The sequence below is a fragment of the Chiloscyllium punctatum genome, chromosome 5 (assembly GCF_047496795.1).
Source record: "Chiloscyllium punctatum isolate Juve2018m chromosome 5, sChiPun1.3, whole genome shotgun sequence".
NCBI lineage: Eukaryota > Metazoa > Chordata > Chondrichthyes > Orectolobiformes > Hemiscylliidae > Chiloscyllium > Chiloscyllium punctatum.
In genome coordinates this window covers 82,194,557-82,218,636 of record NC_092743.1, presented here as the reverse complement: position 1 = coordinate 82,218,636, position 24,080 = coordinate 82,194,557, and positions in this window count along the sequence as shown.

The window sequence follows — 24,080 nt, the reverse complement described above, 5'->3', positions numbered from 1 at the left end:
GGCAGCAAAAGACTACAAAGGTTTTATTGTAAATCCATTGTGAATGAGATTCAAGGAGAAGTGAAGTATTTATTTCAGCAGAAGACTTTGTTAATACTTTAGTAGTTTTAAGAAATTATTTCATAATTATTTGTGTTTGTGGAAAATTAAATAGATGTTTGTTTAGCAGCATATTGCCCACTTGAAGGGATTTAATTATTTTGAACAGGTTTTAATGAAAGACACTTATTTCATGGATAGTAGTGTGATGGTAATATCACAATGCATGTAAACTATAAATGTAGACTAATGTTCAAATACCATCATGGAACTAATAAAATATAAATTCAGTTAATAAATCTGGGAAACATAAGGTGACCATGAAACTATCACTGGATGAAACATTTGGTTTCCTAACATACTTTTGTGAAGAAAATCTGCCTTTCAGCGACTACAATCCCAGGATCCTCAAACATTCATCATATGTTAGGCTTACCATTCCAGGGATTTTCTGTGTGGATCTCCTCTGGACATGGTCCAGTAATAGTATGTCCAGTAATAGCTGTGGGGCCCAAAACTGGGCAGTTTTATAAAGTCTTAGTAACACCTCACTGCTTTTACATTCCAACCCTCTTGAAATAAGTGACAACATTACATTTGCTTTCTTAACCACTTGCAAGTCAACCTTTAGAGAATCCTGTATTAGCACTCTGGGATCCCTTTGTACTTTGGCTTTATGAATTTTCTCACCGTTTATAATATAGTCCTTGCCTGTGTTCTTTTTTTCCAAAGTGCAATACTTCGCATTTGCTCACATTGAATTTTATCAGCCATTTCTTGGAACATTCTCCTAAACTGTTTAAATCTTTCTGCAGCCTTCCTACCTCCTCAGAATTATCTGCATGTCCACCTAACTTCGTATCATCAGCGAACTTCACCAGAATGCCCCCAGACTCTTCATCCAGATCATTTACCTATAAAGTGAACACCTGGGGCCCAAACACTGAACTCTGTGGGACACCATATGTCACCAGCTGTCATTCTGAAAAAGAACCTTTTATCCCAACCCTTTGCCTTTTGTCAGACAGCCAATCCTCAATCCATGCCAATAGTTCACCTCGAACACCATGGGCCCTCACCTTACTCAGCAGTCTCCCATGAGGCACCTTTTCAAAGGCCTTTTGGAAGTCTAGGTAGATAACATCCACTGGGTTTCCCTGGTCTAACCTACTTGTTACCTCTTCAAGGAATTCTAACAGGTTTGTCAGGCACAATCTCCCCTTACCAAATCTATGCTGACTTGTTCTAATTAGACCCTGCACTTCCAAGAGTTTAGCGATCTCACCCTTAACGATGGATTCTAGAATTTTACCTACAACCGAGTTTAAGCTAATCGGTCTATAATTTTCCATCTTTTGTCTTGATCCTTTCTTGAACTGGGGGTTACAACAGTGATTTTCCAATCATCTGGGACTTTCCCTGATTTCAGTGATTTTTGAAAGATTACAACCAACGCCTCCACTATTTCTTCAGCCACCTCCCTCAGAACTCTAGGATGTAGCCCATCCGGGCCAGGAGGTTTATCAGTTTTAGACCTTTTAGCTTATCAAGTACTTTCTCCTTTGTAATGACCACCATACTCAACTCTGCCCCTTGACTCTCCTTAATTGTTGGGCTATTACTCATGTCTTCCACTGTGAAGACTGACACAGAGTATTTATTAAGTTCTTCAGCTATTTCCTTACCTCCCATCACTAGCCTTCCTGCATTAATTTGGAGTGGCCCAATCTCTACTTTTGCCTCTCATTTGTTTCTTATGTATTGAAAGAAACTTTTACCATCATTTAGGTTCAGCCTTTCTTTGACATTCCTTTCACCCATTATATATTAATAACAATCTTTAATGTGTCCTTTTATGTGAAATCATCTTTTCCACATTCCTCTTTAGTGCCCCTCTTCCATTTTCTTTCAGTTCTAATGGGTTAGATCTCTTCCCTTCATATTAACTTGAGTTCTTATTAACCTCTGTTTTCTGTTCCATTTTAACCTCAACATCTCTCATCATCCAGCGAGCTCTAGCTTTTTATTCAAAATTTCCATAGCTCTGCTGAAGGACAAGGAGAATGAACGTTCTGATTTAGCATTTACATTGAGAGGTACCGGAAGGTTGTAAGATTTAAGAACCTTGAAATAATTTTTTCAATGCGTAATGGCCCTGGAATAAAAATGCAATGTGTGCTGAATTTTCTTTCTTCATAATTTGAGCTGAGGCACTAACATACTTATAAACAGGTTAACAGTTCTGCTACTGGTCAGAGTTCTTATGCTCCCTGCTTGTGTTCAATTCAGGGCCTACATTTCTCCATGGCTACTCTTTATTAACTTTAGCATCTACACATTAAACACTGAAATTGCAAATTGTATTCTTTTACATTAAAAAAGGTCTTGCAAGAAGAAAGTATTACAGCGTTCATATGTCTGTATCAGTCATGCTGAGATGAAAATGATCAGAAATAGCAAGTTCCCGAGAATGATGATCATCAGTAATCTGCTCTGGATTAGTGGTGCTGGAAGAGCACAGGAGTTCAGACAGCATCCAAGGAGCAGTAAAATCGATGTTTCGGGCAAAAGCCCTTCATCAGGAATAAAGGCAGAGAGCCTGAAGGGTGGAGAGATAAGCTAGAGGAGGGTGGGGGTGGGGAGAAAGTAGCATAGAGTACAGTAGGTGAGTGGGGGAGGGGATGAAGCTGATAGGTCAGGGAGGAGGGTGGAGTGGATAGGTGGAAAAGAAGATAGGTAGGTAGGACAAGTTATGGGGGACAGTGCTGAGCTGGAAGTTTGGAACTAGGGTGAGGTGGGGGAAGGGGAAATGAGGAAACTGTTGAAGTCCACATTGATGCTCTGGGGTTGAAGTGTTCCGAGGCGGAAGACGAGGCATTCCCTCTCCCACTGCAACTCCCAGGTCATTTCCTCTGCCCTGAAGCTCTTCAACCATGTCCTGAAACAAACTTGCTACCTCAGCCACATTCGCTTCCTCAGTGCCTGCCTCCATAACCAACTCATCCCACACGGACTCCGGACCACCTTTAAACCAGCAGAGTTCGGACCCGAACAGGACAAACAGTATAGACTACAGATTCAAAAACACCAGCAATGGTTCTCCTTCAAGATCCTCCGATCCACGCTTGCAGCAATGCACTGGCACCTCAGCTGAGGGCCACACTCTCTCAGAATTGCAAAGGATCCACTCTGTACTACATCCTCAGGAGAATTAATACTCTCAACAAACAGTATTTCAACTCCATCTTAAACATCAAAAACTGTAAGTACAACAAACTTTTATCGACCCACCTCCATAACTAGTGCTCCTCAAACATTCCAGAAGATTCCCCCAGCTTCAGGAACTGCTCAGATGCCATTAGCCATGCGGCTGGTGCAGCTACCACTCCCACACTGATTGATGATGTCACTTCCGTCCCCATCATGGCCGGTCCCACAGCCACTTCCGCCCCTCACAATTCCTCATGCATCACATGTGACATCACTTCTGCCCCTCACATCATCGCTGATGTCATACACTCAGTGACTTCCGCCACTCCTACTGATGTGCCTGCCACCAATGCCACTCACCTGCATTCTGCTGACACGCCCCCCCCCCTCCCCACAGATCCCACTGTCACCATTCCCAGCCCCCAGAACCCTGAGGGGAACACCACCCCTCCTCATGACCCCATTCCCCCACCATCACACCCACTCCAGTTACCGGCCCCACCCCCACTCCCAGCTCCACACCCACACCAGGTCCCAGCTCCCAGCCCTGCTGAGTTCACCATCCCTCCAGACCTCCCCCTCACTGAGGATGAACAATCAGTCTTCAGCAAAAGACTCACCTTCATCCCCCTCCGTCCACCCATCAATGAATTTAATACAGGCCTTGACGTTGAATACTACTTCAGCCGCCTCCGCCTCCGAGCTTACTTTCACAATCAGGACTCCAGCCCACCTTCTGAGGACCCCTGCGCCCACCTCCAACATTCTGCATCCACCTGGACACCCAGCGCTGGCCTATTACCCGCCCTCGACCTCTTCATTTCCAACTGCTGCCGGGACATTAACCGCCTCAACCTGTCTACCCCCCTCCCCCATTCCAACCTCTCACCCTCACAACGCGCCCTCCAATCCCTCTGCTCCAATCCCAACCTCACCATCAAGATGGCAGATAAAGGGGGCGCAGTGGTAGTCTGGCGTACCGACCTCTTCACCAGTGAAGTCAAACACCAACTCGAGGACACCTCTTCCTATTGCCCCCTCGACCATGACCGACCTCACCCCCCCCATCACCAAACCATCACCTCCCAGACCATACAGAACCTCATCACTTCAGGAGATCTCCCACCCACAGCTTCCAACCTCATAGTCCGGGAACCCCGCACTGCCTGGTTTTACCTCCTTCCCAAGATCCACAAGCCTGACCACCCTGGCCGACCCATTGTCTCAGGCATACTCCTGGCCCACTGAACTCATCTCTACCTACCTCGACACTGTCCTATCCCCTCAGTCCAGGAACTCCCCACATACATTTGAGACCCCACCTCCCCCAAGACTTCCATTCCCCCGGCCCCCAATGCCTCATCTTCACCATGGATATCCAATCCCTCTACACCTCCATCCGCCATGACCAGGGCCTCCAAGCCCTCCGTTTTTTCCTCTCCTGATGTCCCCAACAGTACCCTTCCACCGACACTCTTATTCGTTTGGCCAAACTGGTCCTCACCCTTAACAATTTCACCTTCGAATTCTCCCACTTCCTCCAGACCAAAGGGGTAGCCATGGTCACATGTATGGGCCCCAGCTATGCCAGTCTCTGTTGGCTACGTAGAACAGTCGATCTTCCGTAATTACACCGGCACCACTCTCCACCTCTTCCTCCGCTACATTGATGACTGCATTGGCGCCACCTCATGCTCCCATGAGGAGGTTGAGCAATTCATCAATTTCACCAACACATTCCACCCTGACCTTACGTTTACCTGGACCATCTCTGACACCTCCCTCCCCTTCCTGGACCTCTCCATCTCCATTAATGACATATGACTTGACACTGAAATTTTTTACAAAGCCACCGACTCCCACAGCTACCTGGATTACACCTCTTCCCATCCTACCTCTTGCAAAAATGCCATCCCGTATTCCCAATTGCTCCGCCTCTGCTGTATCTGCTCCCAGGAGGACAAGTTCCACCACAGAACACACCAGATGGCCTCCTTCTTTAGAGACCACAATTTCACTTTCCACGTGGTTAAAGATGCCCTCCAACGCATCTCGTCCACATCCCGCACCTCCACCCTCAGACTCCACCCCTCCAACCGTAACAAGGACAGAATGACCCTGGTGCTCACCTTCCACCATACCAACCTTCGCATAAACCAAATCATCCGCTGACATTTCTGCCACCTCCAAAAAGACCCCACCACCAGGGATATATTTTCCTCCCCACCCCTTTCTGCCTTCCGCAAAGACCGTTCCCTCCGTGACTACCTGGTCAGGTCCACGCCCCTCTACAACCCACCATCCCATCCTGGCACCTTCCCCTGCCACTGCAGGAATTGAAAAACCTGTGCCCACCTCTCCTCCCTCACCTCCATCCAAGGCCCTAAAGGACAACCACACTGCCCTGTGGCCCAACATTTCAATTCCCCCTCCCACTCTGCCAAAGACATGGAGGTCCTGGGCCTCCTTCACCGCTGCTCCCTCACCACCAGACGCCTGGAGGAAGAATGCCTCATCTTCCGCCTCAGAACACTTCAACCCCAGAGCATCAATGTGGACTTCAACAGTTTCCTCATTTCCCCTTCCCCCACCTCACCCTAGTTCCAAACTGCCAGCTCAGCACTGTCCCCATGACTTGTCCTACCTGCCTATCTTCTTTTCCACCTATCCACTCCACCCTCCTCCCTGACCTATTATCTTCATCCCCTTCCCCACTCACCCATTGTACTCTATGCTGCTTCCTCCCCATCCCCACCCTCCTCTAGCTTATCTCTCCACCCTTCAGGCTCTCTGCCTTTATTCCTGATGAAGGGCTTTTGCCCGAAACATCGATTTTACTGCTCCTTGAATGCTGCCTAAACTGCTGTGCTCTTCCATCACCATTAATCCAGAATCTGGTTTCCAGCATCAGCAGTCATTGTTTTTATCTAGTAATCTGCTCTAGATTAGTGGGTGGCACGGTGGCACAATGGTTAGCACTGCTGCCTCACAGCGCCAGAGACCTGGGTTCAATTCCCGCTTCAGGCGACCGACTGTGTGGAGTTTGCACGTTCTCCCCGTGTCTGCATGGGTTTCCTCCGGGTTCTCCGGTTTCCTCCCACAGTCCAAAGATGTGCAGGTCAGGTGAATTGGCCATGCTAAATTGCCCGTAGTGTTAGGTAAGGGGTAAATGTAGGGGTATGGGTGGGTTGCGCTTCGGCGGAGCGGTGTGGACTTGTTGGGCTGAAGGGCCTGTTTCCACACTATAAGTAATCTAATCTGGTTCATCTATGTCAACATGATGGTCAATAAACCACATCAATGTCTCTACATCCTCAGGTGGCTAAGGAAATTCAGTGTCCACAAAGACACTTATAAATTTTTATAGATGCATCACAGAAAGCATCCTATCTGGATGCATCACAGTATGGTATGGCAACTGCTCCTCCCAAGACCACAAGAAACTACAGATTTGTGAACACAGCCCAGTCCATCACACAAACCAGCCTTCTATCTATTGATCCCATCTATACTTCCCTCAGGAAAGCAACCAACATAATCAAAGTCCCCTCCTACCCTGCATATACTCTCTTTCACTCATTTTGATTGGACTGCAGGTATAAACATTTGAATACACATTTGAATGGATTCAATAACAGCTTATTCCCTGCTGCTATCATATTTTTGAATGGACCTCTCAAATATTAATTCTAGCTTTATTTCTATGCCTTCTCTGCAGTTTAACATTGCATTCTGCACTCTATTCCATTACCCTGATGCATTTTGTATGGTATAGTCTGCCTGTATAGCACACAAAACAACACTGTTCATTGTATCTTGGTACATGTATCAACAATAAATCAAACTCAGACTTATTCTTTGATAGAAACTAGTTTACGAAATAAAACTAAAGTTTAATGGATCTTGTGAAAAGTCAACCATTACTTTTTTTCCCAGAAGCACCTTTTACCACCTCCCATTCCCTCCACAAGCAGAGATTGATGCCTGTTGTGTGCTCTAATCTTCTGAAAAGAATGTTGGCAGTGGAGGATGTGGAGAGGATGATGACTGGGACAGTTCATGTTTTATAATTATTGAACTCAATATTGTGTCCAGAAATTGCAAGGTCTTCCAAGCAGCTGAACACCTCCTTCCATGTCCTTTACCCACCCAACATCCCAGTCCCTGTCATGACGTAGCCTGCTTTGAGTACAACCACCTATTTTCAGCTACTTGTAGACCCCAGTATCAGCTTTTCTTTGTCTTGAGCATAGTACCATCCATTTCTTTGTCTCCTTAATTGTCTTTCTCACACTCTGGACACCATGCCCACCAATCAGTTCACTCCTTCAACATCTCCACCCCCATCCTTTGTTTTCAGCATAAATACCACCTTTTCTTAACTTCTACCAGTTTTGAAGAAGAATCACTCGACTCCATGTTAACTTTGTTTTCTGTCTTCAGGGGAGACAAGTGCCAGACCTGCTGAGCTTAATCAGTAATTTCTGTTTTCGTTCCAGATTTTCTGCATCTACAGTTCTTTATTTTGTCATTGAAAATCTGCTTATATGTTATAATCCTTGATTTAATCACAAGAGTGATTGTGATACACAAAATATTATGGAAAAGATCTATTGTTCAGCAATAATTCTTCTTCAGATTGCAGTTAAAAATCCATTTACATCTGATTGAACAAAAATGCAAGTTCTCACTAAGTCACCTCAGCTGACTGTGGCTGGAAGCAGGGGATAAGTCGGTTAGTTAAATGCAGTGTGAGATAGATCATAACTTCAGCATTTTCTTTCACCTTCAAATCATTGCACAATAAATGTGAATGGAAACATCAAGGGCAGCAAGTAATTCAATGAGAATAACATTGGATAAGCAAATAAAATTTTTGCAGTTCTGTCACCAGAAAATTATTTACTATCCAAATTTGAATTTTGGGAAATCTTAATCCGCGGGTTTTATCAGACTAGTATTATGGAAAGGGAAAATAAAAGGTAGATTAGAGAAAGGAGTTGTTAGTTAATTATTCTCTGTTATATTTTTAGAAATAAAGTTGTTAAGTTTTACTTTAAATAGTGGCCTTTGATATAGCTCTTGGCCTCTCGATTTTTGACAGATTGCTGCACAGGGTAATTCTTTTCTGTGTTACAGGTTTAAATTATCAGGGAGTTTACCCCATGTCGTTACAGTAGGGTCTCATCATCGGGATTTGAACTGGTTTAGACAGATTTGAATAGATTACAAAACGTCCCAGCAGATTTAAGCACTTGCAGGTTAGTGTCCTAGACCTTCAAATATAATGTAGGTGTGGCAGTTTGTTTAATTTTGGTGACTTGTGATGAGAGAAATGGCTCTTAAAATTGCTGAAGAGGTTCTAGGATTTGAAGATGGTTCTCACATTTGCCAAGAAAGTTTAGAAGGAAAAAAGGCTGTAATTTTAGAATGAGCAAAGAAATTAGATTTGGGTTTTAACCAAGGACAAAAGCATAACTGAAATTGTAAGGGAATTACTCAAACACTTAGGTGTGTCAGAGAAACAGACAAGTGCAGTAGAGGAAGAAAAACCTAAATTATGATTGAGGAAAATGGAGTAGAAGATAAAGAGAGGTAGAGAGAAGAAATAGAGGGGAAGAAGGTTCTTAGCATGAGAGAGAGAGAAGAAAGGGAGAGAAAGGGAAAGAAGAAAGGGAGGCAGAAAGAGAGAGTGAAGAAAGGGAGAGACAAAAAGAGAGAGAATTTGAACTTGAGAAGTTGCAACTTAGTCAGCAAAGTCAAATTATCAGGATGGAGATAAAAAGACAAGGTAGTGACATATACAAATGTGTCAAAATTCTGCCACATTTTGAAAAGAAAGATGTTGAAGCCTTCTTTACTTCATTTGAAAAATTGGCTAGGCAGATGGAGTGGTCCGAGGATTTATGGGTAATGCTAGTTCAGACTAAACTGGTAGGCAGAGCTAGTGAGGTATTTGCCGTGCTATCAGATGAGGGGTCAAGAGATTTTGAAGAGGTTAAATAGGCTATTTTATGTGCTTTTAAATTGGTACCAGAAGCATATAGATAGCGGTTCAGAAACATAACGAAGGAACCAGGTCAGACTTATGTTGAGTTCAAAAGAATTAAACATCATCATTTCGATAGATGGATGTATGCTTTAAAAATAGTTAAGACCTTTTGAGGCTCTAGAGAGACTATTCTGCTGGAGGAATTTGGAAACTCACTTCCAGACATGGGAAGAATTCACGTGGAGGAACAGAAAGTTCAGGAAGTGAGAAGGGCAGCAGAATTAGCAGATGAATACATGTTGGTGCATAAGACAAGATTCTGGCCAGAATTTCATCCTCTGAGGGATAAATGTTGGGGAAAAAAGAAGGTCCTACACTATGAACCCAAAGGTAGAGAACACTGGCAAGAATTTATCACAGGTTAACAAAGAAGCCCAAGATGGTGAAAGGAAGTGAAAGGCCTCAGGTGTTTCCACTGTGGTAAAGTGGAACATGTAAAGTCACAGTGCTGGTTGTTAAATAAAGGCACTGTGGGAAAAGATGTGGTAAAAGCCAAGGGCATCTGTGATGGTAGTAGAGGAGACCCCAAGAAGAACTGAGGAACTGCCGGAGCGTACACAGCCAAGATAGTGGCTGGGTATGGAGTTAGTACCTGATCTCTACAAACAATTTGCCTCTGTGAATTAAGTTTACTCAGAAGGTACAGAGGGAGAAGGACAAGAAATTATAGTTTTGAGAGATACAGGATCTAACCAGTTGCTGATAAGGAATGAATAAGCATTCTTTCTGATCTGTTACCTGAGTGTGTTGTAATTTGTGGGATAGATGGAGAGAAATTTAGCATTCCATATGTAAGATCAGATTGGAGTGCCAACTCAAAACTGGGGAAGTTACAGTAGGAATGATTGACAGAGTGTCAGTTCCAGGAATTCATTTTTTTCTTGGGAATGATTTGGCAGGATCCAATGTGGGAGTGACTCCCCTTGTTATGGAGAAACCCAGGGAAGACCAAGAAACTAAGGAGTTAAAACAGAAATATTCTGGTATTTTCCCAGACTGTGTGGTTAACAGATCCCACTATCATAAGTCACAGCACAAAGCAAAAACTCAAGAGAAAGATGAAGGAGTTGAGGTTCAGTTATTAGATACCTTGTTTGACGTAATGGTGCAGGAAAAAAAACTTATCAGGCAGAGGATCAGAGAGAAGTGTTTATTCCTGAAAGGCTAAGAGACGTGCAACAGCAAGACAAGACCATAAAAGATATGTGTGGATGTGTAGTCCAAAAATGAGGCAGAGAATATTCCAGAGGGTTATTATCTGAAAGATAAAATCCTAAGTCAGAAATGGAGACCACGGCAGGTTAGTGCAGAGGAGAGATGGGCCAAAATGCACCAGATTGTGTTGCTGGTAGCATACAGACAAGAAGTGTTATGGGTAGCACATGAACTATCTGTAGGGGTATGAAAGACTCAGGCTATCGTACAAAAACATTTTTATTGGCCTTGAACGAACAAGGATGTGGTTAACTTTTGCCGTATGTGTCATACATGCCAAATGGTATGTAATACACAGGCGATAATAAAACCAGCAGCTTTGTTGCCAATTCCCGCATTTGGAGAACCTTTCATACAGGTTATAATGGGTTGTGTAGGTCCCCTCCCAAGAACTAAAAGTGCCTTGTTAACCATAATGGATATGTCTACCAGATTTTCGGAGGCAATTCCGTTACTGAGTATCAAGACAAAAAGGGTGGTAGAGGAGTTAGTAGCTTTCTTCATATGGTATGGGCTACCCAGAGAGATTCAGTCTGACCAAGGGTCAACTTTTACTGCTAGGCTGCTAAAGGAGGTTATGGATAGTTTAGGTATACAGCACTTTAAATCCAGTGCGTATCATCCTGAATCCCAGGGAGCTTTCGAAAGGTAGCATCAGACTTTGAAGACCATGTTGAGAGCATTCTGTCAGGATTACAAGAATGATTAGGGCAAAGCTATCCCATTTGTATTGTTTGCCTTTAGAGATGCCCCAAAATAATCTACTCAGTTCACTCCCTTTGAGTTAATATTCAGTCGTGAATTGAGAAGCCCTTTGAAATAAATTTAAGAAAAATTGGCAGGACCAAAGTCGGAGATCTCATACTTCGATTATGTATTGGAGGTGAGGGATAGACTAAATCAAGTTAGTGAGTTAGTTAAACAGCACCTTAAGAGGGTACAGTTTAGAATGAAGCAGGTGACAGATAAAAGCTCTGAGACGCAGATGTTTTCCCGAGGGGATGACGTCTTAGTACTGTCACCAGTGATAGGAGTTCACTTCAAAGCCAGGTTTATGAAACTGAGAAAAAGTTGAGTCAGGTAAACTATCTTGTAAAGCTGCCAGATAGGAAAAAAAATGTTATTGGATATGTTGTGTGAACATGTTGAAATTGTAATATACTAAAGAGAACTGGAGAAACAGGTGTTAGTTATTGCCCCGCACAGTAAGGAATCAAATCCAGAGGATGTGGATTTTAATCTATTTTGTCTCAAAATAGATTAAAAAGTGAAGAAGTCCTTGAGGAGTGGAATAGGTTAGTAAGCTATCTGTCTCAGGAGCACAGAATGTAGTTGAAGGAGTTGTTACTGCAGCATAAGGACATATGTAAGAAAAAGATGGAGTGGACTAATGCTATTGTACATGAAGTAGACATAGGGAATACTGCTCTGATAAAACAACACCCCTATCGGCTTAATCCTTTCAAAGCCAAACTGGTCCAGATGGAGGTGAAGGTCATGTTTAATAAGGACATTATCAAACTAAGCCACAGCGAGTGGAGTTCGCCAATCATCTTAGTCCCCAGATGGGACTCAACGATTCTGCGTGGATTATTGAAGGTCAATACTATTACAAAATCGGACAGATATCCAATTCCTAGATTGGAGGACTGTATCAAGAAAGTCATACGAGCTAGTTACATCACCAAGTTGGACTCAATACGTGGTTACTGGCAGGCACCTATATGAGAGATGGCGAAAGAAACGTCTGTGTTTGTAATCACAAATGGGCTATATCAGTTTAGAGTAATGCCCTTTGGAATGAAGAGCGCACCCACCACATTTCAAAGACTCATGAACGGAGTTATGGCTGGGTTAACAAACTGTGCGGTCTATTTGGATGATGTGATGATCTTTAGTGAGTCCTGGATATATCACATAATACAGTTGGTAGAGCTCTTTGAATGACTACAAGAGGCAAAACTGATGATAAACTTAAATAAAACTGAATTCACGAAAGCAGAGGTGACATTCTTGGGACATAACATTGCTCATGGAAGGTTGACCCCACAGAATGCAAAGGTGAAGGCCATCAAGGAATTTCCACGACTGACCTCAAAGAAAGAGGTGCTTCGATTCTTAGGACTCAGTGAATTCTATTGGAAGTTTGTTCTAAATTTCAGCAGTGTAGTGGCACCATTAACCGATTTGCTGAAGAACACAATGTTTCGGTGGAGAACCATGCCAGGAGGCATTCGACCATTTGAAAACAATATTAACCACCAAACCAGTTTTAGCTACACCAAACTTTTCAAAATCTTTCAAAGTTGCCATCGATGCTAGTGACAGAGGAATTTGAGCTGTACTCTGACAGGAAGATGACGATGGAAATGAACTGGTTACTTTTCGAAGAAGATCAACATCCACCAGAGGAAATACTCCAAGATCGAAAAGGACCTGTTGAGTTTGGTACTGGCCTTATAACATTGTTCGTGGCATACACATAAAAATGTGTCAGAGACGGTGGTGTACACAGATCACAATACTTTTACATTCTTACAATGCTTTAAAGACAAGAATATGAGACTATTTCATTGGAGGCTTATGCTGTAGACTTTTTAAAATTGTATGTGTTGCACATCGTAAGCGTGTAATCTCAGATGCATTATCGCGGATTTAACTAATGAAGTTTAGATAAGATTTGTATTTATCTAATGTCATATATATACAGTTATATGGGAAGAAGTTAAGGTGAACTTAAAGTTATTGGTATGTTAAGGGTAGTGTATTTAAAGAGTAGGAAAAAAAGTAAAGCCATCTTTTCATAATGATGGTTCAATTTTTTCTTAAGGGGGAGGTGGTATGAAGATGTGAGTGTGCTGTAACTTTAAGAGAGTTAAAAGTAAGCAGAACTGCCTGACACAGCACCAAGTGTTCTGAATGTGGTAACAATGTAACACTTGGTCAAAAGCTAGATTAGCTGGGTTGCCTGGAGACAACAAAACAAATTCAAATTCTGCCGAACAGTTTAACTTATATCCCCAAAAATACCAAATTCCCATCAAGTTTGAATTTAGTATATTGACAATCTTTAAAGCCAATGACACAATCCAATGCTTTGGGGGTATTAGACTGGGGAAAATTGAACAGTTGAGAGAGAACTGCCAAAAGACCAACAGAAGTAGGCCGCTAGTCAAAACTCTGAGAGGTACCTGTCGAGAGGAGGAGTTTGCACAGAGAAAAACATCAACACAGACCTGGAGAGCAAATCTACATAAGAAGACACACTGGCTGGTTTTGAAATATGAATTTTGCGAAATCTTAATCTGAGGGTTTTATTGGACTAGTATTATGGAAGGGGAAGGTCAAAAATAGGTTAGAGAAAGGAGTTGTAAATAGTTGTTAGTTAATTAAATTAAACTGCATTTATTTCAATGCAAGAGGCCGAACATGGAAAGCAGATCAACTCAGGGCATGGTTAGGAACAAGGGACTGGAATATCATAGCAATTACAGAAATGTGGCTCAGGAATGGACAGAACTGGCAGCCTAATGTCCGAGGATACAAATGCTATAGAAAGGATAGAAATGGAGGCAAGAGAGGAGTGGAGTGGCGTTTTTGATCAGGGATAGCATTACAGATGTACTTACGGAGGATGTTCTTGGAAATATACCCAGGGATGTTATTTGTGTGGAACTGAAAAATAAGAAAGAGATGGTCACCTGATTGGGATTGTATTATAGACCCCCTAATTGTCAGTGGAAAATTAAAAAACAAATTTATAAGGAGATTTCAGTTATCTGTAAGAATAATAGGGGTTTTTAACTTGCCAAACATAGACTGGGACTGCCATAGTGTCAAGGGTTTAGATGGAAAGGAATTTGTTAAGCATGTACAAGAAAATTTTCTGATTCCGTCTGTGGATGTACCTACTAGAGAAGGTGCAAAGCTTGACCTACTCTTGGGAAATAGGGCAGTACAGGTGACTGAGGTGTCAGTGGGGGAGCACTTTGGGGCCAGCGACCATAAGTCCAGTAGTTTTAAAATTGTGATGGAAAAGGATGGACCAGATCTAAAAGTTGAAGTTCTACATTGGAGGAAGGCTAATTTTGACAGTATTAGGCAAGAGCTTTCAAAAGCTGACTGGCGGCAGATGTTCACAGGTAAATGGACGGCTGGAAAATGGGAAGCCTTCAGAAATGAGATAGTGAGAGTCCAGAGACAGTATATTCCTGTTAGAGTGAAAGAAAAGGTTGTTCGGTATAGAGAATGCTGGATGACTAAAGAAATTGAGGTTATGGATTAGTGGTGCTGGAAGAGCACAGCAGTTCAGGCAGCATCCGAGGAACAGCAAAATCGACGGGTGAAGGGCTTTTGCCCGAAACGTCGATTTTACTGCTTCTTGGATGCTGCCTGAACTGCTGTGCTCTTCCAGCACCACAAATCCAGAATCTGGTGTCCAGCATCTGTAGTCATTTTTTTACCTAAAGAAATTGAGGGTTTGGTTAAGAAAAAAAGGAAGCATATGTCAGGTATAGACAGGAGAAATCAAGAGAATCCTTAGAGTATAAAGGCAGTAGGAGTATACCTAAGACGGAACTCAGGAAGGCACAAAGGGGATATGAGATAACTTTGGCAAATAAGGTTAAAGAGATTCCAAAGAGTATTTACAAATATATTAAGGACAATAGGGTAAGTAGGGAGTGAAAAGGGCCCCTCAAAGATCAGCAAGATCGCCTTTGTGTGAAGCCACAGGAGAAGGGGAAGATACTAAATGAGTATTTTGTAATCGTGTTTACAGTGGAGGACATGCAAGATATAGAAAGTAGGGAAATAGATGGTGATATCTTGAAAAATGTCCATAGTACAGAGGAGGAAGTGCTGGATGTCTTGAAATGCACAAAGGTTCATAAACCCCTAGGACCTGATCAAGTGTATCCTAGACCTCTGTGGGAAGCTGGGGAAATGATTGCTGGGCCCTTTGCTGAGATATTCCTGTCATCGATACTCACAGGTGAGGTGCCGGAAGACTGGAGCTACCATTATTTAAGAAAGGTGGTAAGGACAAGCCAGGAAACTATAGACCAGTGAGCCTGATGTTGGTGGGCACGTTGTTGGAGGGAATCCTGAGAGACAGGGTTTAAAGTATTTAGAAAGGCAAGGACTGATTATGGATAGTCAACATGGCTTTGCGTGTGGGAAATCATGTCTCATTAACTTGATTGTGTTTTTTGAAAAAGTAATAAAGAGGATTGATGAGGGCAGAGTGTTGGATGTGATCTATATGGACTTTGGTAAGGTATTCGACATGGGAGACTGGTTAGCAAGGCCAGATCTCCTGGAATACAGGGAGAACTAGCCATTTGGATACAGAACTGGCTCAAAGGTAGAAAAAAGAGGGTGGTGGTGAAGGGTTGTTTTTCAGAATGGAGGCATGTGGATGAGTGGAGTGCCACAAGGATTGGTGCTGGGTCCTCTACTTTTCGTCTTTATATAAATGATTTGGATGTGAGCATAAGAGGTCTCGTTAGTAAGTTTGCAGATGACACCAAAATTGGAGGTGTAGTGGACAGTGAAGAAGGTTACCTCGGATTACAATGGGATCTTAATCAAAGGGGCCAATGGGCTGAGGACTGGCAGATAGAGTTTAATTTAGATAAATGCAAGGTACTGCATTTTGGGAAGCATATCTTAGCAGGACTTATGCACTAAATGGCAAGGATTCAGGGAATGTTGCTGAACAAAGAGACCTTGGAGTGCAGGTTCATAGCTCCTTGAAAGTAGAGTCTCAGGTAGATAGGATAGTGAAGAAGGTGTTTGTTATGCTTTCCTTTGTTGGTCAGAGTATTGAGTATAGGAGTTGGGAGATCATGTTGCGCCTGTACAGGATGCATGCAATTCTGGTCTCCTTCCTATCGGAAAGATGTTGTGAAACTTGAAAGAGTTCAGAAAAGATTTACAAGGATGTTGGCAGGGTTGGAGGATTTGATCTATAGGGAGAGGCTGAATAGGCTGGGGCTGTTTCCCCTGCAGCGTTGAATGCTAAGGGGGTGACCTTATACAGATTTATAAAATCATGAGGGGCATGGATAGGATAAATAGACAAAGTCTTTTCCCTGTGGTGGGGGGAGTCCAGAACTAGAGGGCATAGAGAGGGGAAAGATATAAAAGGGAAGTTCGGGGCAACTTTTTCATGCAGAGTGTGGTACGTGTATGGAATAAGCTGCCAGAGGAAGTGGTGGAGGCTGGTACAATTGCAACATTTAAAAGGCATCTGGGTGGGTGTTTGAATATGAAGGGTTGAGAGGGATATTGCCAAGTGCTGGCAAATGGGATTCGATTAGGTTGGGATAGCTGGTCAGCATGGACAAGTTGGATCGAAGGGTCTGTTTCCATAATGTACATTTGTGTGATTCTATGACTCTATTCTCTTTTATTCTTCAAGAAATAAAGTTGTTAATTTTTACTTTAAATAGTGACCTTTGGGATAGTTTTTGGCCCCTCGATTTTTCACAGATTGCCGCACGGGGAAAGTCTTTTCTGTGTTACAGGTTTAAATTAGCAAGGGGGTTTACCCCGTGGTGTAACAGACAGGAGAAACAGAGTTAAAGTTTCACGCCAAACATTCTCTTATTTAGGACTCAAATAATCTTCCTACTTTTGTGGGGGCTAAAACTGGAAAGAATAGATTGTCTGTATTTTTGAAAGCTGGCCTTTCCTATATTGTGGATGTGCTGGTGTTGGACTGGGGTGGACAAAGTTAAAAATCCCACAACACCAAGTTATAGTCCAACAGGTTTATTTGGAAGCACTAGATTAGATTAGATTAGATTACTTACAGTGTGGAAACAGGCCCTTTGGCCCAACAAGTCCACACCGCCCCGCCGAAGCACAACCCACCCATACCCCTAACCTAACACTACGGGCAATTTAGCATGGCCAATTCACCTGACCTGCACTAGCTTTCGGACCGCTGCTCCTTCACCAGGTAGATGTGGAGCAAGATCATAAAACACAGAATTTATAGCAAAAGATTACAGTGTCATCCACTTGTTTCAGTTGCATGGTCCTGCTCCACAGCTACCTGATGAAGGAACAGTGCTCTGAAAGCAAGTGCTTACAAATAAACCTGTTGGACTATAACCTGTGTTATGGGCTAGGCCAGACCACTCAAAACATTCTTGAGGCAGCAACTGAAACCATAACTTTGCAATTTGTTTCGGTAAGTGTACAGTGAGAATAACCAGGAGTAAGATAGCTAGATGGACTACTAGGTTTTAAAACTGACAGAAATTTATTCACAAAATTACTCAATGAAACAGAAAGAACAGAATAAAGACCCCCTGCAGAACTCAGTCTATCCAAACTAGACTTAATTATGCTGTTCCGAATATACACAACAGTTCCAATAAGCAAACCCCCTTAAAAACCAGTATAAGTGGAACACATGCTTACAGGTTGATGTTAGAAGGGCAGAAAGAGAGAGAGAGAGGTTCCACACAGCTGCACTCCTAACTAGTTCTGGACCGAATTGGTCAGCTATAGAGCTGACTACTCCCCTTCCATTAGACAGGTCACTTCTAAAACATGACCACTTTGCCCTGAAGTCTCATCTGTTTACATATAAATAAAAGGCCTCTCTGTACCATGCTTGTCGTATTAGAGCCCAGCACATGTACGATGTCTCTGGGAAAAAAAAACAAGGATACAGTATCCTTGAGAAAAGGAACAGCTTTTAGAAAAAAGGGACCAGCTTTGTGACACCTGGTCATAGAGTCATGGAGAAGTACAGCACAGAAACAGACAGTTCGGTCCAACTCGTCCATAAATATCCTACCGTAACCTAGCCCCATTTGCCGGGACTTGGCCCTTTTTACCCATATCGCTCTCAACCCTTCCTATTCATATATCCATCCAGATGCCTCTTAAATGCTGTAATTGTATCAGCCTCCACCACTTCCTTAGATTAGATTAGATTACTTACAGTGTGGAAACAGGCCCTTTGGCCCAACAAGTCCACACCGCCCGGCCGAAGCGCAACCCACCCATACCCCTACATCTACATCTACCCCTTACCTAACACTAACAATTTAGCTTGACCAATTCACCTGACCTGCACATCTTTGGACTGTGGGAGGAAACCGGAGCACCCGGAGGAAACCCACGCAGACACGGGGAGAAAGTGCAAACTCCACACAGTCAGTTGCCTGAGGTGGGAATTGAACCCGGGTCTCTGGCGCTGTGAGGCAGCAGTGCTAACCACTGTGCCACCGTGCCACCCACAAATGTCCTCTGGCAGTTCATTCCATACACACACCACTCTCTGCATGAAAAAGTTGCCCCTTAGCTCAGTTTTATATCTTTCCTTGCTCACCCTAAACCTATGCCCTTTAGTTCTGGACTCCACCACCCCAGGAAAAAGACGTTGTCTCTTTATCCTATCCATGCCCCTCATGATTTTATAATCCTCGATAAGGTCACCCCTCATCCTCCGACGCTCCAGGGAAAACATGCCCAGTCTATTCAGCCTCTCCCTATACCTCAAATCCTCTAACCCTGGCAACATCCTTGTAAATCTTTTCTGAACGCTTTCAAGTTTCATAACATCCTTCTTATAGCAGGAAGGAGACCAGAATTGCACGCAGTATTCCAAATGTGGCCTAACCAATGTTCTGTACAACTGCAATATAACCTTCCACATCCTATACTCAATGCTCTGTCTAATAAAGGAAAGCATACCGAACACCTCCTTCACTATTCTATCTACCTCTGACTCTACAAGTACAGAGGGATCTGGGAGTGCTAGTTGAGGATTCTCTAAAGGTAAACATGCAGGTTGAGTCCGTGATTAAGAAAGCGAATGCAATGTTGTCAATTATCTCAAGAGGGTTGGAATATAAAAGCACCGTTGTGCTACTGAGACTTTATAAAGCTCTGGTTAGGCCCCATTTGGAGTACTGTGTCCAGTTTTGGTCCCCACACCTCAGGAAGAACATACTGGCACTGGAGCGTGTCCAGCGGAGATTCACACGGATGATCCCTGGAATGGTAGGTCTAACATATGAGGAACGGCTGAGGATCCTGGGATTGTATTCATTGGAGTTTAGAAGATTAAGGGGAGATCTAATAGAAACTTACAAGATAATACATGGCTTGGAGAGGGTGGACGCTAGAAAATTGTTTCCGTTAGGCAAGGAGACTAGGACCCGTGGACACAGCCTTAGAATTAGAGGGGGTAAATTCAGAACAGAAATGCGGAGACATTTCTTCAGCCAGAGAGTGGGGGTCTGTGGAATTCATTGCCGCAGAGTGCAGTGGAGGCTGGGATGCTAAATGTCTTCAAGGCAAAAATTGATAAATTCTTGATGTCACAAGGAATTAAGGGCTATGGGGAGAATGCGGGTAAGTGGAGTTGAAATGCCCATCAGCCATGATTGAATGGTGGAGTGGACTCGATGGACCGAATGGCCTTACTTCCACTCCTATGTCTTATGGTCTTACTTACAAGGAACAATGAACCTGCACTCCAAGGTCTCTTCTTTTTTTGGCAACACTCCCTAGGACTTTGCCATTAAGTGTATAAATTCTGCTTTGATTTATTTTTCCAAAATGCAGCACCTTGCATTTATCTAAATTAAACTCCATCTGCCACTCCTCAGCCCATTGGCCTATCTGATCAAAATCCTGTTGTAATCTGAGGTAACCTTTTTCGCTGTCCACTGCACCTCTAATTTTGGTGTTGTGTGATTTTTAACATTGAAATTTTCAACAGTAACTTAAACTGAAATAGGAGCATAAGAATAGGAGTAATCATTCAGTCTGTTGCCCCTGTCCTGCCTTGCTATTCAATACAAAAATGGCTGATCGAACACTTCAGTGCCTTTTACTCAAACCATCCCACAACATTGGTAATCATAAATCTATCAATCTCTACCTTATACAGACTCAAGTACTAAGCTTCCACAGCTCCCTGTGATTGACACCGCCAAAGGTTTACAAGACCTCAGACTTATATGGCATTCAGCATTTTAAAATTGTGCCTCCCGATTCTAGACTGCTTCATCAGCATTTTATGTGTTTCTACCCTTTTAAGATTATTTTGTAGATTTCAGTGAAACCACTTTTATGGGCTAGTTTTTAGAATGTCTCTTCAGAGGACAGTCCAACTATCCTGGAAATAAGTATTGCACTCCCTGAATGGCAGCAATATCTTTCCTAAGATGAAGAGGCCAAACCTGCACAGGTTTCCAGGCACAGGTTAAAGAAACTCCTGTAAAATTGAAACAGATTTTGCTGTTCCAATACACAAATTCTCTTGCAATAAAGGTTAAAATTTCTTTAGCTTTTCTAATAGCTTGTTCACCTTCAGTGACTTACTGATCAGGATACCAAGTCCGTTTACACATCTGCACTTTGCAAATTTCTCAAACTATCTGTCATTAATTAATTCATTTCTGTCATGATCTCTTCATACCTCTTTCAAAAAATCAACTCTTACCTGGCTATAACATAGAACAGTACAGGTCCTTCAGCCCTTGATCTTGTACTGACTCTTTATCCTACACTAATTTACTTAGTGAGAAAAATTGCAGATTATTTTGACAGAACACATATTGCTCAGACATAGTAGCTGCTAACTAAGGTAGTGCTTAGGTTCCTGCTAATAGTTATAACAACAGTCGGTTTAAAAAAAAAAGTCAACATGTCTGCTGCTGTCTCTTAGCCATCCAGCTCAGGGATAGGGGAAGTATGGAAATCAGGTGATGTCTGAACTGAACTTGGGTGTGATGATATCTGAGTCCACAAAGTTGTTGTTGTTGTTTTTATCTCAGCTCATGCTTCATTGTGCAAGACTCAGAGGGTAACATGCACTCAAAAGTCACACACAAGGAACAGTTGTTTCCTTCAGGGAGTAGAGAAGGAAATGGACAAGGCAACCTCTGCATTTAGCATGTCATATTTGTTAACCCAAAAACCCATAGTATTATTAAATTCCTTCAAGCAAAGGTTAATATCTTGTACAATCACAATGTTTGAATCATCGCAATGGAATAATCTCCCCATATCATTTTTTTTCTGAAACTAATGCTATCATCATCTTAAATGTCAATTTATTCCTGGGTTTTTCATGTCGAGAACATACTATGTCTTACATTTTCTTCCCAATAAATAAATTTGGATCCTAGTACACTTTCATCTGAGATCAGTTGACAACAGAGAGCTAGAGTTTAAACCGTACTGAATTTGTGATAATATCCCAGGCTGTATTAAGGAAGGGTTGAAAAGTGTGGCACTGGAAAAACACAGCAGATCAGGCAGCATCCGAGGAGCAGGAGAATTGACATTTCGGTCATAAGCCCTTCATCAGTTTTTGTGGAGGGGGAAGGGGGCTGAGAAACAACTCGGAAAATGGGGGTGGGGCTGGAGGGAAGGTAGCTAGGAAGGCAATAGGTGGATGCAGATGTGTGGTAATAGTGATAGGTCAGTGCCAAGAGTGGAGCGGATAGACGAGAAGCATGATGGACAAGTGGGACAAGCCAAGAGGGCAGTGCCAAGTTGGAGGGTTGGATCTGGGTTGAGGTGAGGTGGGGGGGGGGGGGGGGAGGTAGATTTGGAAACTGGTGAAGTTAATATTGACGCCGGTGAAGTTAATGTTGATGCCGTGTGGTTGGAGGGTGCCAAGGCGGAAGATATGGCATTCTTCCTCCAGTTGTCGCCAGAGGAAGAATGCCTCATCTTCTATCTTGGAACCCTTCAACCACAAAGCATCAACATCGACTTCACCAGTTTCCAAATCTCCCCTACTCCCACCTAATCCCAGATCCAACCCTCCACTCTTTTGACCTGTCCATCATCATTCCCACCTATCCGCTCCATCCTCTCCTCTCCTCCCCACCGACCTATCACTATTACACCTCCACCTGCATCCACCTATCACCTTCCCAGCCACCTTCCCCCTCCCACATCCCTGATGAAGGGTTAAGCCCAAAATGTTGACTCTCCTGCTCCTCAGATGCTGCCTGACCTGTTGTACTTTTCCAGCACCACACTTTTCAACTCTGACTCTCCAGCATCTGCAGTTCTCACTTTCTCCTTTAATTAGCTTCTCCTTTCTTAATAAATCACGTGACAGGTGATGTGACTGTTTCAAAATGATTTAATGAGAAATTATGCTCATCCAATATATTGATTCCTGAACTGAATGGCAGGGGAGGCACCCAGCATTATGTTTCATGGCAAATAATTAATGTTCCTCAAACTGTCACATTAGTTGACATTATACATGTAGGAATGCTAAACTTTGGATCAAGAGCTATAGGTGATGCACAGTCATATTTATTTATTCTGAAATAGTATCCACTATCAATACTTACACAGTTTTAATATTTGAAGAAAGTAACATTTGAAGGGAAATCGAAAAAAAATGTGCTACAATTTTTGTTATTCTATTAATTAGTTCTGGGGTAATATTTTTACCTTTTTCATGATGCTGTACTCAATTTGAAAGTCAGCTGAAAATAGTATGGTTTAAGATGCAATAAATTCATTTCCACACTATTGCCCTAATTCCTCCTGCTTCACCCTCATCTATGTAAACACACACAAATAAAGACACAGGTAAGAAACTAACAACATGACAGGTAATGACTTATCATGTTAATGTGCAGAGATAGAGTGTAAAGTAGATCTGTATTTATGATTGTTTTGTAGTTGTGAAGGAAAATCTGTCATACTATTAAATTTGCAAGAGAACGTTTTGATGATACTTGACTTCCATTTTGAGATATGCAAGCCAGGTCTGACTGGGGACAGTCCATAACACAGTGGAGGAGGTGTTGGACGTATTAGAATGTATGAAGGCAGATAAATCTCCTGGTCCTGACCAGATATATCCAAGAACACTGCAAAAGTCTAGAGAAAATATTAGGGGGGCTCTGGCTGATATTTTTGCATCATTGATAGTTACGGGTGAGGTCCTGGAAGACTGGAAGTTAGCGAATGTTGTGCCCTTATTCAAGAAGGTCTGCCAAGAAAATTTTAGAAACTATAGATCAGTAAGCCTAACATCTGTGGTAGGTAAGTTCCTTGAGAAGTCTCTGAGAGGTAAGATATACATGCATTTGGAAATACAGGGTTTGATTAGTAGTAGTCAGCATGGCTTTGTGCATGGGAGATCATGCCTCACAAATTTGTTAGAGTTCTAACAGGAAGTGACCAGGCACATTGACGAGGGCAGGCTGGTAGATGTAGTCTGTGTGGATTTCTGTAATGCCTTTGATAAAGTTCCTCATGGTAGACTGCTCTGCCAGTTTAGATTGTATGGAATCCAGGGGAAGCTGGCAAATTGGATACACAATTGACTTGATGGTAGGAAGCAGAGGTTAATAGTGGAAAGATGCTTGTTGAACTGGCGACTGTGACTAGTGGAGTACCTCAGGGATCAGTCCTGGGCCCATTACTGTTTGTTATCTTTATCAATGATTTGGATGAGAATGTATAAGGCATAATTAGTAAGTTTACAAATGACACTGAAATAGGCAGTAACGTGGACAGTGAGGAAGTTGCTCAGAAATTGCAGCAGGAC